The 15,857-nt window shown below is 39.4% G+C and overlaps 1 protein-coding gene across 3 annotated transcripts in view; it reads right to left on the bottom strand.

Annotated features, from left to right (window-relative positions):
- The window catches only part of FRMD4B (FERM domain containing 4B), a 324,296-nt gene that overhangs the window by 214,966 nt on the left and 93,473 nt on the right, over nt 1-15,857 (bottom strand). For all 3 annotated transcript variants that reach the window (XM_004738339.3, XM_045077913.1, XM_045077915.1), the window contains exon 2: nt 8,822-8,947. The gene's annotated coding sequence lies outside the window, so the exon portion shown is untranslated. The remainder of the gene's footprint in view (nt 1-8,821; nt 8,948-15,857) is intronic.

The following is a 15,857-nucleotide window of genomic DNA, read 5'->3' as shown; positions in this document are numbered from 1 at the left end:
TACAGTTGCAGTAAAACTATATACATAGGATAAAACTTACCCTTTGAACCATTTTTAAGTGTACAGTTTTGTGGATTTAAGTGCCATTTATGAGGTTGGGCAATCAACTCCACCATCCCTCTCCAGAACATTTTCATCATCACAAAATGACACTCCGTATCCACTAAGCCGTGACTCTTCATTTCCTCCAGCCCCCAGCAACCATCATTCTACCTAGAGTTTGACAACTCTAGCAACCTCATATAAATGGAATCATACGATATATGTCATACCGTGTCTGGTTTATTTCACTTAGCAGAAGTCTTCAAGGTTCTTCCATACTGTACCATGTGTCAGAATTTCATTCCTTCTGGTTCCTGACTAATATTCCATTAGTATGGATATATGCACATACCACATTTTGTTTATCAAGTCACCTATCAATGGATGTTTGGCTTGTTTCTACCAGTGCTTACTGTGAATAATGCTATCGACATTGGTGTATAAATATCTGTTCAAGGAGTCTTTGCTTACAATACTTTTACATATACACCCACGGGTAGAAGTGCTAGATCATATGGTTCTAGTTTAATTTTTTGAAGAATCACCACACTGTTTTCCATAGGGGCTGCACCATTTTACATTAAACACCATTACACCAACAGTGCACAGGATTCCAATTTCTGACTAGTCTCACCAACACTTATTAGAAATACACACACACACACACACACACGTACGCACACAGTAGCCATCCTAATGGATGTGAAGTGGTATCTTATTGTGGGATTTGATTTGCATTTTCCTAATAATCAGTGATGTTGAGTATTTATCATTTTTAAGTGGTTCTAAAGCAGACTTCTGTAGGAAGGGCACATATTTTTATCTCTACCATTCATCTGACATTTAGATGTTTGTATATTCATACACACCTTTGATGATTTTAAAGTTATTTCTTGCTTTGAAAGGAAAAAAAGAACTTGTGTCTGTTTTCTATTTTTTAATTTATTAATTATTATATTTTTCCTTAGGTGTAATTTAACCAGTCTGTTTTATCCGAAGTCTAGAAGCTACACATTTTCCAGGAGCCTAGAAAGATTATTCTAGAGCTAAAAAACAAGCAAACAAACTTAGTGGCTTCTAAATACGAGAAAAAGACCTACTCAATCTAAAGTAACAAATATTTAAGTTAAATTAAATTTTGTATTAATACAAAATTACAAAAATTAACATATTGTCAAATTTTGTTAGTTGATAAATTAATTACAGTTTATATTAAATCACATTATGGTTTAGAATAATTTCAATTTATATTTTTTACTTGGCATGAATTATCAAGGATACAGGATGAGTCTTGAAGAATTACAGCCAATAATACACTAGATGAGTTTCATAAAACAAATAATTTCAAAATCAGAATTAAAAAGTTTTTAAAAAAGGAAGAGAGCAAAAAATTTTCTTTACTGTGGGATATGTGTGTTTTAATATGCTTGATATCATGTAGGGTGAGTATCTAAATGTAAAAGTTACTAGGGCTGACAAATATTTGTAAATGTCTCTCACTGTAATAACTCAAATTAAAACAAATTAAACTTATTAAAAACCTCTGCCATTGGAGGCGCCTGGATGGCTCAATCGGTTAAGCATCTGCCTTTGGCTCAGGTCATGATCTCAGGATCCTGGGATTGAGTCTGATTAGGCTCCCTGCTCAGTGGGCTCCCTCTGTCCCCCCAATCCCTACTCATATTCTCTTTCTCAAATAAAATAAAATCTTTAATAATAATAATAATAATAAATAAAAACCTTTGCCTTTCAAAAGACAACATTGAGGAAAAGAAAAAATAAGGTAGACACTGGGGGAAAGTATTTGCAAAGCATATATCTGAGAAAGGACTTGCATCCAGAATATATAAAGAGCTCTCAAAATTCAATAAGAAAACAAAACACCCAATTTTTAAAAAATGCACAAAAGACTGAATCAGACAGTTCGCTGAGAAGATATATAGATGGAAAGTGAGACTACGAAAAGATATTTATCAGCTGTCTTTCAGGAAGCAAGTTAAAACCGCAACGAGTTGTCAGTACATACCTATTTGATTGGATAAAATGGAACAAGACTGGTCATACCAAGTACTGATAAGAATGTGAAGGAACTGGAACTCTTTCAGTGCAGGGGGGATATAATACTGTACAACCATTTTAGAAAGCAGTTTGGCGATTTCTTGAAAAGTTAAACATACCTACCGTAGGATCCAGCCATTCCAAAGAAGCGAAAGCATATATCCACATAAGGATTTATACATGAATATTCATAGTAGCATTATTTGTAATAGTAAAAAACTAGAAACAACTCAAATGTCCACCAATGGTGAACAATTAAGCAAATCGGGGTTATTCCTAGAATGGAATTCAACTCAACCATAAAAAGGAACGGAACATCCACAATCCTAGAGCTTGGACAAATTTCAAAATAATGATGCTGACTGAAAGATGCCAGACAAAATGATTCGCAGTTTAGGATTTCATTTACATAAAACTGTAGGAAATGCAAACTAATATACAATGATAGAAACAAGATCAGTGGCTGCCTGGGGTGACGGAGTGTAGGTATGCTAGGAAGGGGGGATTACAAAGGTGCATGAGGAGACTTTTGGGAATGATGGATGCTTTCATTAATTTGATTATGGTGATGGGTTCATGAGTATAAACGTCAAAACTTATCAAACTGTCCATTTTACTTTTTTTTTTTTTTTGGCTTTTCAGCTCTAAGGTGTTGCTTCATGTTATTGCCAAAACAGGGCTGAACGTGCAACAGAAGGTAAGACACGGTTCTCAGAGGATCCTCTTTCTTAATGATACTTGAAAATATTTCATGATTTTCACTGCTCTCCTTTCCCTCTTTTTGCCTTTTTGTTTTCTTTTTTGTTTGTTTGTTTCAAATTTTTATTTAAATTCTAGTCAGCATATAATGTAATATTGGTTTTAGGAGAAGAATTAAATAATTCATCACTTCCATACAACACCCAGTGCTCATCACAAGTGTACTCCTTACTCTCCACCACCCCTCTAGCCCATCCCCTACCCACCTCCCCTCCAGCAACCCTCAATTTTTATTCTCTATAGATAAGAATCTCCCATGGTTTGCCTCCCTTTCTCTTTTTTCCCCCACTTCCTCTACAATCACCTGTTTTGTTTCTTAAATTCCACATCAGTGAAATCATGTGGTATCTCTTTGTCTGACTGACTTATTTTGCTTGGCATAATACACTCTAGCTCCATCCATGTCATTGCAAATGGCAAGCGTTCATTCTTTTTGATGGCTGAGTAATATTCCATTGTGTTGTGTGTGTGTGTACATTTTTTTTTTGTTTTCTTGAGACACAAGTGACACACAGCTCTGTATAAGTTTAAGGTGTACAGCATAATCACTTGACATAAACATATTGTAAAAGTATTACCACAATAAATTTAGTGAACATCCCTCTCCTCAGATAGTTACATCATTTTTTTTCCCCTCAAATTCTGCACTTTATTTTTATTTCTTTATTTTTTAAAGTAAACTCTACATTCAACCTGGGGCTCAAACTCACGACCCTGAGATCAAGAGTTGCATGCTCTACTGACTGACCCAACAAGCACCCCTGAAATTTTATACTCTGAGTATGCGCAGTTTATGGCTGGCCATTTATACCTTTAGGAATCTACTAAGGAAAGCCCTCAGTTGTAACAATTAAACAATGCGTAGGTATATAAAGAATCAACTCTCATGTGACACCATCCATGAGATCGTCTCCTTGAGGCCACCAACCTGAATAGCCTGGGGTGTGCACCCTTCCATATATCCTCTCTACTTATATAAACTTATGAGCATGGGATAGGGTTTAAACATTTTGGAAAATGGGGAACCCATTAAAATGCTATTTTTATGGAATTTTATTAGGGTTTTAAAAAAATTTGTTATGCATAAAAATTTATGGATGTTCTGATATTGAGGCTCATTTTTTATAGCCAACATGCCTTAGATGCTTTACCCGCAAAGGGGATATAAACCCAGAAATACAAGTATCTTGCTTTGCAGGAAGTTATGAGATGGAGTCTGTCTTCATTGAGGGAGGGATAAGACCAAATTCTTTCTATATCAAGAGCCTGTTTTGCACAAGATATCATTTAATCTAGAAAAGGAAAATGATTTTGCATTTTAAATTGTAATTAAATTCACACTCCAGGTTAAACATTTCAGAAGGATATTAGATGTGAACATGTTCAATTGTAAACAGACCTTTCAGGATTGTTCTGGTGGCAGACTGGAAAGTTGTATCATTCCATGGTTTTACCACAGGTCAGGATGACTTAAAAAAAAAACCCTCTAATTCAAAAAATGTTAAAATATACGCTTCCTGTGAAAAATGCAAAAAATTCACAAGTATATGGGACAAAGTCATCTTCTCTCCTGCTCTGCCTACTCATTTCATCTGTTAGACAACCGCCATCAAAATCTGCAGGTATCTTTCCAGACTATATTGTACCCGTGGAGGTGTGTGCACGTGTGTGTGTGTGTGTGGGCACGCCTGCTTTTTTTTTTTTTTAAGATTTTATTTATTTATTTGACAGACAGAGATCACAAGCAGACAGAGAGGCAGGCAGAGAGAGAGAGAGGGAAGCAGGCTCCCCGCTGAGCAGAGAGCCCGATGCGGGGCTCGATCCCAGGACTCCGGGATCATGACCTGAGCCAAAGGCAGAGGCTTTAACCCCCTGAGCCATGCAGGCACCCCTGTGTGCCTGCTTTTATTTTTGTTTTGTTCATTTGTTTTTTTCTTTCAAGTTTTAAAAATTCTGATAAAACAGGACATAAATCTGCCATTTTTGTCATTTTTATGTATACAATTCTCTAGCATTAATTACAGTGACAGTGTTTTGCAACCATCACCAATGTCTGTCTCCAAAATTTTTCCAGCACCCCAAACAGTAGCCATTAATCACTAGCCCCCTATTCCTCCCTCATCCCAGCTCCTGATAATTTCTACTTGTTCTATGAATTTTCCTATTCCAGATAATTCATGTAAGTTAAATTGTGTAATGTTGGTCCTTTGGTGTCACTTAGCATAATGTTTCCAAGGTTGGTGCATATTGTAACATGTATCAGAAGTTCATTCCTCTTTATGGCTGAAGAATACTCCACTGAAGACCAAATTTTGCTTGTCCATTCATCTGCTGATGGACATGTGGGTTATGTTCATTTGCTTTCAACAAACAGTACTTGCTATACTATTTGCATAGTATACACAATTTCGGCAGGAAATCCTTAACACATTTCATGGGCCACATTGTTCTATTGGATGGAAATGCCATCACTTATTTACTGCTCTTCTATTAATAATATAAACTGCTCCCATATTTTTGTTATTAAAACAGCACTAGACTGATCGCACTTGTACATACAGCATTTTGGACTCATACCAGTTTGTCTGGAAGATAAAGTTCTATTATCTGGTTAACGGAAATGTGCATTTAACATTTTGATAAATACTGCCAAGTTAGCTTCCAAAAATATTGCTCTTACTGACAGTTCCATTAACAGTGACTCTGAGAGCCTTTTTGTCCGTGTCTTCCCCATGGGGGTATTTAGAATTTTTTTTTTCATCCTTGCCAGTCTGACAGGTGCAGTTGGTTATTTGAACAAGGTACACTATAATCCGGGCTGATACTCAGTAACAATGCATGTATGCAGATGCATTGATATTAAAATACTAAAATTTCTCCATAGTGGTGGGCAAGTGATCACCGCCCTGAGCCCCACCCCTGAATTCTGCCCACCTCCACACAATCCTGCATCTGAAGGGTAACATCCTGTCCAACCGTACGCGTCTACAACTGTTCAAGTTGGTCCTTATTTGCGTTGATGAGTCGGCATTTAGAATCTCGCTCCTGCCCCCATGAGGCTAATTTTTTGTGACGCCCACTATCTCCCTGCTCTAGTTCTGAACCTCTAGTCCTGTAAAGCAATCATCTGTGTCAATGACAAGACCTGTGCTCCTGAGATCGGGTACCCCGTCGCTTTCTGTCATTCTGTCATTCCCAGAATGCTTCCAAGTACATCATATACAGCAGTTGCTGGACCAGGATCCCAGAATATTACCATGAAAACACTATCCTGGGCCTTGCAGAACTTACAGACCAGTAAGGAAGGTGGGAAAAATTACTGAAGAACTGAATAAAGAAAATAATTCCCGGGGCACCTGGGTGGCTCAGTGGGTTAAGCCTCTGCCTTCAGCTCAGGTCATGATCTCAGGGTCCTGGGATCGAGCCCCAAGTCGGGCTCTCTGCTCAGCAGGGAGCCTGCTTCCTCCTCTCTCTCTCTACCTGCCTCTCTGCCAACTTGTGATCTCTCTCTGTCAAATAAATAAATAAAATCTTAAAAAAAAAAAGAAAAGAAAAGAAAAAAGAATTCCCAGTAAGAATCAGTGCCATAAAGGAGACAGGCTCTGACGATGAGTGAATGAATGGTTAACTCCTGCCCTTTCTGTTGATCTGTGCATCCTCTCTGTTACCTACTTTATTTTTTAAAAAAAATTTTATTTATTCATTTGAGAGGTGAGAGAGAGAGAGAGAAAGAGAGAGAGCATAAACAGAGAGGGGAGGGTCAGAGTGAGAGAAAGAAGCCAACTCCCCACTAAACAGGGAGACTGATGTGGGACCCGATCACAGCTGGGATCAGGACCCAAGCCGAAGACAGATGCTTAATCGACTGAGCCACCCACGTGTCCCTTTCTTCTACCTACTTTAAATAGCCAAGCTCATCACCTGTCAGATGGTAAGGGCACAAAGAATTTTCAGTGTTCCTTGTTGGGAGAATATGGACAAAAAGGCTATCACAGTTACCGTTGATAAAAATGTCAGTAGGGGTGTTATATTGGGAGATTATGTCACGGGGTAGGGGTTCTCTTTCGCAGACAGGTCTGAGACAGATAGAAGGAACATACAAGGCGGTCAGGAGCAGGGAGGGAGGGCTTACAGGCTGTGCTGGGTAGTGAGTGCAAAGGCTCATGGGTAACGTGTCACGCAGATAGTGCGTGCAAAAGAGCTGGTGTGATTCAGAGGGACATGAAGAAGGAATGAGTGAGCCCAGAACGCTAAGAGGGAGAGGGGCGAGATAAGTGGCCACGGCCAGATCATACCATGCCTTACAGATTACAGCCAAGAGTCTGAGATGACCTGATTTGTAATTTAAGATCCTACATCACTTAACCTTTATATTTTCTTTTTTTTTTTTTTTTTTTATTTTTTTTACATTTTTTTTTTTTTTTTTTTAAAGATTTTATTTATTTATTTGTCAGAGAGAGAGCGAGCGAGAGCGAGCACAGGCAGACAGAGTGGAAGGCAGAGTCAGAGGGAGAAGCAGGTTCCCTGCGGAGCAAGGAGCCCGATGTGGGACTCGATCCCAGGACACTGGGATCATGACCTGAGCCGAAGGCAGCTGCTTAACCAACTGAGCCACCCAGGCGTCCCATAACCTTTATATTTTCTGATTCTTCTCAAAGTACCTAAATGACTAAGAGTTTGAGAGCTTTTACCTTAACCTCATGGGTTCCCGTGATAACGGCGTGGACAGTGCCTACGAACCCAGGGTTAGACTGTCCCCTCCAATTCCCTTACATCTTTTAGGCTCCTCCACATCCTACTCCATAAAAAACCAACAATGGTTAATTTCCATCCCTGAAGGAGACTCTACTTTGCTCAATGATCAAATCAGCTACGAACTACTGAGCCCTGTTTGTGCGCTTGCCATTCTTCCAAGCGCTTTGTATCTATTAATTCATCTCATCTACTAGCTCTCTTTGGCTCAAAACAAAAACAAAAACAAAAACAAAAACAAAAACAAAAACAAACGAGGCAAAGGAAGATTAATCATTTTGGCCACACTCATAAAAGTGGTCCGTGGAACAGCAAGAATCTTGAGTCTGTGTCCGTGATGGCTAGGTGACAGTCCTCCCTGGCAGGCACGTGGACATTGCAATCCAACTGTTTATTTCACTCAAGGAAGCATTTTGACTGCAAAAATGCTGTCCTGAACTGTTGTACTTGCTACTTGTACACAACCCATACTTCTGCACGTTATACGTCAATATCCTTCAAATTACCTTTGCACATCAAATAGGGACTTCTGAGATCAGCTAATGAAGAAACATCTGATATATCATAGAGTAGGACTGCCTACACGCCTGGCAGTTTGGTTTGCATAGCACCGCTATAATGAAATATTTCATTTCCCCTCTTATTATCTTATAAAAAGCAGGGAAAATGGGGCAAAAAATCCCCAAAGTATTAATATTAAAGGTACAAAGCACACATTTATTACAGTAAAGCTAAGCATGAAAATCATTGCATGCGTGAAAACAGTCAACCATGAGCTTGCTCAACTGCCCACTAGACTTCACGGGTCAAGTGCTCAGCTGTGAACAAAAAGATAGTAATTTTACAACTGAGTGTATAAAATATTAGAAATACCCTGGAGGAAATGTGTCGATGGCGCTGGATAATTAGTGCAGGACTTACCAGGTTTTTGTTTGTTTTGCTGTCTGAGAAGAGAACTCCTTTATAAAAAGCGAGTCTATTATTCAATTTTTGGGCATTTGGGTTTCATTTGAGAATAGGTTTCATTTGTACTAATTTTCTTCCTCATGCTAGAGCACAAATATTTTGATGTTAGATCATATCATGTATCCTATCCATCCTACCCTATCCCCATTTGACAAGTCAATGTATACTCACGCATGGACATGTGGAAACCCACTCTCTTGTTCTAAGCCATCAGATTTCAGCATTAATAGAGATGTCCGCTTACCTTACTAGTAAGTATTCTCTTGCCCTCTTTTCGTTTTCACTGTAATAATCTTCAGATTTGATTGGCTGTGCGCAGATGTCATCTTTTTCTTTCACACATTCTTTCTTCTGGATTTGTCATCAAAGCCTGTAACGCAGAAAAGAGAGGCTCCTTAATTTCCGTATGCGCACAGGAAAGAACTGGGGCTCTCAGATTGGTGATACTTCTAATTTATTTCTAATTTTCCCTTGGCAGGCTACAGTTTAATCACAGTTTTAGAAATTTACCCTAATGAGATTTAAAAGAGAGCTATCTCAAAATACAAATGAAACTGAGGCAATTCTCAACAACTCGAGATCTGGTACTGATTTGGCCCCCTCCATAATGCATTTCATTGACGAGAGGGTGTCGCTGTCTCTGGAGGGGAGATTCTGCAAGGCTAAACCTTATCTACAGTCAGTTGTAAAATCAGGGCTGTGAAAGTGGGAGTAATCAATAAAACCTCCCCTCCAAATCCATGTTCCAGAGTCACCGGAACCAGGATAGTGCTCCCCAATCTCATTTTTAACAGCTGTCAGTTGTGGAGAGAAGGGAATGCATGTCATGAATACTGATGAAATTTAGTGTGTGTGTTATGCCGTAAGATGTTCATTTACATGTACTTGGCATTTTCCCTATAAAAGAAAGGGCAACAGCCATTCTTCAGAAGCTTTCCTAGAGTCAGGAAGTGAGCTTCTCCTTGTCAACTATGGGCCAAACTGTTTCACACACACCGGTGTGCACAAACTGGACCACAGGACGGAAGCGGCAGGGGTGACATTCCCTGGTTTGCCATGTGGGTAAATAAAATTCAACTGTGGGACCAGCCTCGCGGCACCTCCCTGCTCCACCTGCTCCTCAGCTCTGCCTGGGCAAGGACATAGGGGTGACGTGGAAGATGGCGACAGGACGCAGAAAGAACTCAGTAGGATTTGTTCTTCAGCGCCGTGGCCCCCGTCTCCTTACGGACGCCCTGTGACCCATCCATCTTTTCTAACAGGAGCGCCACCACAATGCCAGCATGGTTTAGGTTGGGAGTCTCCTGCAGGCAATATTTTCAGTATCCTTTTAGGACAAAAATAGATTTGTTTTAGGAAACAAAACAGTTCACTTATCTTTGAATCTTAAAGCTAGTAAGATGCTAATTTTATGTAAGGTATTTTCCAGTAAACATTAAAATGCTAACCAAGGACACCTGGGTGGCTCAGTTGGTTAAGCAGCTGCCTTTGGCTCAGGTCATGATCCCAGCATCCTGGGATCGAGTCCCACATCGGGCTCCTTGCTCAGCAGGGAGCCGGCTTCTCCCCTGCCTCTGCCTGCCATTCTGTCTGCCTGTGCTCACTTGCTCTCCCTCTCTCTCTCTGACAAATAAATAAAATCTTAAAAAAAAATGCTAACCAAATTAAATTGAAATAGTGGGATTGCAGGTTGATAGAGTGTAGCCATGGGACTAGGGTGATGGTTTGGGTAGTACCCAATCAGGAAGAAGACCTCTCACGTCTCCTAGGACCCATGGCTTCCAGGTAAAAGACTGGGTTTAGAATATACTAGAGGTATAGTGTAGTCCCAGACTCCACTTTACAGATAAGATAAAGGCAGCTCGGAGAGAGAGAAGGTAACTTGCAGAAGGATATAGGGGGAATCGGCACTATGATGACTCAGTTCATTTTCTGCATTATCAAAACATCTCTCTCCAACTTTCATGTGTCCACCAGGTAACACAAGTTCCTTGAGGGGTCATTAAGTCTTATAAATAATGATAAAACAGGCAATATCTGGCATCAGGTATAAGGAAACTCATTAAGTCCCTTACTTCTTTAGTGTTAACAAAGACTGCACAGTTGATGGCAGCTCAGATCACAAGGGCAGAAAAGAGAGGGGTGCCTGAGTGGCTCAGTTAAGTGGCTGACTCATGACTTCGGCTCAGGTCATGATCTTAGGATCATGAGATTAAGCCCGGCACTAGGCTCTACACTCAGCGGGGAGTCGGCTGGAAGATTCTCTCCCTCTTCCCCTCTCCCCACTTGGGCTTGTTCTCTTTCCAAAATAAATCAATAAGTCTTAAAACAACAACAACAATAAGGACAGAAAAGAGAGAAGCAGATTATTTCCCGATTGCCTGGAAAGGCAACTAATCATTGCGCGCCCACCATAAGGCATACAGTGTCGGGGGCACATCACTCACATTGCAGCCGGCACTCTAGGAATCTGAAAATCATACAGGTTTTATTATATTATGAAGATGAGGAAACAGAGTTGGGGAAATATGATACCTTGTCTGAGGTAATACACAGCTAGTGAGTTCTTCATCGATTTTATTTTTTCTTTTTTAAATTTTAATTCTTGCATGCTTTGTAAACGGTGTAATATTAGTTTTGGGAGTACGATATCATGATCCTGTCCTTCCATACATCACAGGGTGCTCATCGCAAGTGCACGCCTTCATCTCCAACTCCTATTTCCCCCCAACCCCCAACCAACTCTCCTCTGGCAACTCTCAATTTGTTTTCTATAGTTAAGAGTCTGTTTCTTGGCTTGTCTCACTTTTTTCCCCTTTCCTCGTTTGTTTCTTAAATTTCAGATGTGAGTGAAATCATATGGTATTTCTTTCTCTGATTGACTTATTTCACTTGGCATAATACTCTCTGGCTCCCTATGTGTCCTTCCTAAGGAGAAATAAGTTAAAAGCACTATGGGAATATATTCCACAAAAACTGGTAGCATTTATGAAGGATATGTCTTTAAGATCTTTGAATATACCAAATATGCAAATGCAATTAGAGCATATCCTGTAACTTCCCCATAAAACTCAGTGAAGGATACTTGTGATATTAAGTACCTGAGGGTGAGCAAAGTCGTTCAAGGTCTCAGCAGGTTAGGGCAGATGACATATGATTACTTCTGTACCAGTCTGCTTAGGCTGTCACAATAAATGCCACATGCTGGGTGGCTTGAACAGCCTTCACGGTTCTGTGAAGGCTGTAAGCCCAAGGTCAAGGTGGCAGCAAGGGTGGTTTCTCCTTTGCAGGTGGCTGCCCTCTAGCTGCCTCTTCCCACATCTTTTCTCTGTGTGCCTACATCCCTGGTGTCTCTTACTGTGTCCAAATGTCCTCTTATAAGGACAACAGTCAGACTGGATTAGGGCTACCCTAACAGCCTTAAAGCCTCATTTTATTTTTCTTTAAATTCACAAATAATTAATAAACAGTGTTACATGAGTTTCATGTGCACAATAATGTGATTCAACAATTCTGTACATAACTCAGTGCTCATCACAATAAGGATCCTCTTAAACCCCTTCACCTCTGTCACCCATCCCCCACCCAACTGCCCTCTGGAAACCGTCTGTTTGTTCTCTATAATTTAGAATTGGTATTTTGTTGTTGTTGTTGTTGTTCGTTTCTCTCTCTCTCTCTTTTATCATTTGTTTTGTTACTTAAATTCCACAGATGAGGCATGCCTGGGTGGCTCAGCCTGTTAAGTGTCTGCCTTCAGCTCAGGTCATGATCCCGGAGTCCTGGGATCAAGTCCCACATTGGGCTCCCTGCTCAGCAGGGACCCTGCTTCTCTCTCTGCCTCTGCCTGCCACTCTGCCTGCTTGTGTGCTCTCCTCTCTCTGACAAGTAAATAAATAAAACCTTTTAAAAAAAATTCCACAGATGAAATTACATGGTACTTGTCTCTCTCTCATTGACTTATTTCACTTAGCATTATAACCTCATTGATCTATCCCTGTTGTTGCACATGGCAAGATTTCATTCTTTTTTTATGGCCGAGTAATATTCTATTGCATATATATATACCACATCTTCTTCATCCATTCATCTATTGATGCACACTGGAGCTGTTTCCAAATCTTCGTTATTATAAATAAACTTGTAATAACCCTAAGGATGCATGTATCTCTTTAAATTAATGTTCTTTGTTTCTTTAGATATATGCTCACTAGTGGAATTACTGGATCATGTGATAATTCAATTTTTAAATTTTTTGTGGGACATTCATACTGTTTTCCACAGTGGCTGCACCAATTTGCATTCCCACCAGCAGAGCACAAGGGTTCCTTTTTCTGCACAGCCTTGCCAACATTTGTCATTTCTCATGTTACTGATTTTAGCCATTCTGACAGGTGTAAGGCGATATCTCATTGTGGTTTTGCTTTGCCTTTTTTTTTTTTTTTTTTTACATGAAGAAAACTTTAAAATTTTATTGACATAAAAGACCTGATTAAATGAAGTAATATATTCTATAGTCATCAAAATGAAGATATTGTAAACATGGCAGTCCTTCCCAAATTGTTTAAAAAATTTATCCTAATTCCAATAAAAAATTCCAGTTGAATTTCTTTAGGCAAAAGTAGGAAATGGCTCAGAACTTCAGAGTTAGAACATAGCTTTGATTTGCAATTTCCTGATGATTAGTGATGTTGAGTATCTTCTCAAGTGTTTGTTGGCCATCTGTATGTTATCTTTGGAAAAATGTTTCTGCATAGTCTTTTGCCCATTTTAAAATTGGATTATTTGGTTTTTGGGTGTTGAGTTGTATAAATTCTTTATATAGTTTGGATATTAACTCCTTATTGGATATGTCATTTGCAAACATCTCCCATTCAGGAGGTTGTCTTTTTGTTTTGTTGCTGGTTTCCATCACTGTGCAAAAGCTTTTAATATGGGGTACTCCCAATAGTTTAATTTGCTTTTGTTTCCCTTGCCAAAGGAGACATCTAGAAAAAATGCTTCTATGGCTGCTGTCAAAGAGATTACTGCCTATGTTTTCTTCTAAGAATTTCATGGTTTCAGGTCTCACATTTAGTCTTTATTCCATTTTATTGTTGTGTCTGGTGTACAAAAATGGTCCAGTTTCCTTCTTTTGCATGTAGCTGTCCAATTTTCCCAACACCATTTGTTGGACAGATGGTCTTTTTCCTACTGAAAAGATTGTTGCCTCTTTGTCAGAGATTAATTGACCATATAATCATGGGCTTATTTCTGGGCCCTCTAGTCTGCTCCAATGATCTATGTATCTACTTTTGTGCCCTACCATACTGTTTTGATTATTACAGCTTTGTAGTATATCTTGACATATGGGATTGTGATACCTCCTGTTTTGTTGTTCTTCTTCAAGAGTGCTCTAGAAGCCTCATTTTAACTTAATCACCTCTTCGAAGGTTTTATCTCCAAATATAGTGACATTCTGAAATATTAGGGGTCAGAGCTTCAGTCTATGAATGGTAGAACACAATTAGCCCAGACCACCCCCTAAGTAACTGCTTCTGGTGTCACACCAATGCAAACCCAGGTACTAGAAAAGTGACAAAGCTGCTACATGCCATCAACTTTCAGTGTCACTTCAAAGATTTAAAACCCTCTAAAATTTGAATTCCAGAATCTCAGGGTCTACTACAGGTTTTACATTTAAAAAAACAAAGGACGGAAAGGTCATGATGCAACAAACTTCAGTCACAATGGTCTAAATGGGGGTCAGAAAACTATTGCCTGTGAGTTAAATCCAGACCACCGCCTATTTCTGCAAGTAAGTTTTTTTGGGGGGGGGGCACACAGCCACATCTAGTCATTTAAAGACTGTCTATGGTTACTTTTCAGGTTGAATAGCTGTGCCAGAGACACAAGACCAAAAGTATTTACTATCTGGCCTTTCACAGAGATAGCTTGCCAACTCCTGCTTTAAACTACGTTGGTTGGGTCTCTTTACCGTAGGACTTTTCAGGGTCTGGAAAATATATATTTCAAACTTCAAGGGGGAGGACATACAGTAAAATTGCATCTTGCATGGGAAATGATTTCTAAAGTTAACTCAAAGTGAAAAGGGTGTATGGTCATAACTAACACTGGGGATCCCTTAAGGGAAGTCCCACACCAGAGTCTATCTTTGCACATCATCATCAATATGGCCAATTTTTCCTCCAAAGTTGCAACAGATAAAATTGTTTTTGAGCACCACATGAAAGAGTTGGCATTTTTTAATGGACCACTTGTATACAAAATTGCCTAGCTTTAAATACCAGAATCCCTGTAAGAATGGTAAGAAATTTGAAAGAACTAATATCTATCAAGGAATGGGGAGTCAGGATACCAACTCACACTTACATTTTGAATTTGCCAATGGGTACTTGACCTGACTTTGCTGGACGGTTGTTGAGTTGGGTTTGTTGTTGTTGTTTGCATTGTTTCTCAGTTTAACCTCTTCTATCCCATATCCCTTGAGCCCCCAATGCCAGAAGCTTGTAACAAGACCTATGTTCCATGGAACGCAGTTAGAGAAATGCAGAAATACTCAAACCATGGGTATCATGGATCAATCGATTGGACAGAGGACATGTATGATGCTTTTGTAACACTAATTGTAAGAGAAGTATGGGACAAAACCACAATAAGACACCACTTCATATCCATTAGATGGGCTATTTTCAAGCTGAAAATTAATAAGTGTTGGTGAAAATGTAGAAAAGTTGGAATCCTTACACGTTACAGAGGGGAATGTCAAATGGTGCTGCCATTGTGGGCAGTTCTGGCTAGGAAGTTTAAAAACTTAAAAATTAAACACAGAATTACCATAAGATCCAGGAATTCCACATCTGGGTATATACCCCACGGAATTGAAAGCAGGGACTCAAATAGACAGTTGTATCCCTGTTTGTAGCTGCATTATATGTTTTATTGTTCACAGTAGCCCAAAGACAGAACTAACCCAAGTGTCCACTGACAGATAAGTGGATAAACAAAATGTAGTGTATATATGCAATGGCACAGTATTCGTTTTTAAAAAGAATGGAATCCTGATGGATTGTGGATACATCTCAAAAACAATATATAGGTTGAATAAGCCAGATGAAAAAGGACAAATATTGTATGATGCTGCTGGTCTGGGGTGCCTAGAGTAGTCAAATTCATAGAGACAGAGAGGAGAAGAGAGGTTATCAGAGGACAAGGGGACTGAAGAATGTAAGTCACTATTTAATGGGCACAGAGTTTCAATCTGGAATGATGGCAAAGTTCTG

This window comes from Mustela putorius, unplaced genomic scaffold, assembly GCF_011764305.1.
Source record: "Mustela putorius furo isolate JIRA1106 unplaced genomic scaffold, ASM1176430v1.1 tig00000095_pilon_pilon_pilon, whole genome shotgun sequence".
Lineage (NCBI taxonomy): Eukaryota > Metazoa > Chordata > Mammalia > Carnivora > Mustelidae > Mustela > Mustela putorius.
Note: the sequence above shows the minus strand (reverse complement) of the source record. Positions and strands in the feature narration are given on the sequence as shown.